Consider the following 1,652-nt stretch of genomic DNA (forward strand, 5'->3'; position numbering starts at 1 on the left):
GCTTTGACCGAGCTGTTGTAGTGCCAGCTACTTCTTCTCGTGCTGAGGGTCACCTTCAGAAAATTGTTGGATTAGATGGTGCTCATTCCAAACATCAGCGTTATAACGGAACTATGCTTCTACTGATCGGACGTGATGGAAATATGGAAAACGTAACACTTGCTGTAGCTCTTGTGAAGAAAGAGACGATGGAGAATTACGAATGGTTTTTCCAGCAATGTTGCCTCGGTGGTCTGAAGTTTGCTTACCCTCTGATGTCGGATAGAAATACTGGATTGATTAATGTGTGTAAACAGCGTGGCATCGACCACAAGTACTGCACTCTTCACATTCAACGAAATGTGATTGCTACTTTTACGAAGTTTACTGTTAAACAGAAAGCTTTGGTTTGGCGTATCCAATCTTGTACTAGTATGGATGACTACAACTCTCAGCTGGCTATCACTGAAGTGGAATGCGGAAACCCTGTTGCTGATTATCACCGTGGTATCAGTCCAAAGCACTGGGTGGTTTTCCCGAACTTGGGAACGAATCCTCTGTACGGATGGCGCACGACAAATTTCGTAGAGGCAGAGAACGGCGCTACTCTAGCTGAGGGGCTTCGAGATCTATCCCCTTATTCGTTCCTACGAGAATTCATGATGAATTTAATGGCAGATGCCTTCAAACGAAGTGAACAAGCGCGAGAGTGGGCCCACAAAGGATGTATCGTTACGCCGAAGGCTATGAAAGCGTACGACAAACAGAACAAGATGATGGGAGAGTACGAAGTTCGGGAATCTAAAGTTGATGTTTGCTACGTTTCTGCTGTCAACGTATTTCCACGAGTTTTACGCCGAGTGAACTTGACGCAGAAAACATGTACTTGCGCTTTCGTGGACCAGTACCGCAGACCTTGTCGGCACCTCATAGCTGCCTTATCACATCGTGGCAAGATGGAGTTGGTATGGGGCGCATTTGGATCTGAATATCTTGTGACCACGTACGTCGCAGCCTTCTTAGACGCCTGTGTGGACGTGCCCGTCGAGTCTGAGATTGATGTAGATCCATCCGTACTACCGTCGCCATTCGTCCGCACTGCAGGGCGGAATCCGAAGCGACGAATGCGGAGTAGAGGCGAAGATGGCAACGCTAAAGTGTACAAATGTGGAAGGTGCGGTTTTAGTGGAAACAACAGAGAAGCTGTGCAGTAGTATTAAAATAGATACATGCAATCCCTCAGCTTCAAAATGATTTTTTTTTGTGTTCTTATCACTGCGGATGGAACCTACTCGATCTCAATTACTTCGGGCTGCGTCGGCTTTGCTGGATTTCTGCACTCTGGGCTCTTGCATACACATTCAAACCAAATGTCATTGTAGTCAACCGTAATCTCTTTCCCGACAGGGATATCCCGAAGACCGATCACGGCAACGCGTGTCTGCCGACGGTACTGCATCTCAAAAAAACCGTTGTCTGCATCACACGAGTGGTTGATGAACCATGTCAACCCTCCTTGCGTCTTCGCGTCGATGTAGACCTTTCGACCCTTTACATCTGTAGTTGCTAGACCCAAGGCGTAGTCGCTCGTTCGTTCATCATCTTTCTCGAAATCATGAGTTGTGAGAACTCCAGTGTACTCACCCACTATAGCTCCTTCCGGGATAAACGTT

The sequence above is a fragment of the Phytophthora parasitica genome (assembly GCF_000247585.1).
Source record: "Phytophthora parasitica INRA-310 unplaced genomic scaffold supercont2.12, whole genome shotgun sequence".
In the NCBI taxonomy this organism is placed as follows: domain Eukaryota; phylum Oomycota; class Peronosporomycetes; order Peronosporales; family Peronosporaceae; genus Phytophthora; species Phytophthora nicotianae.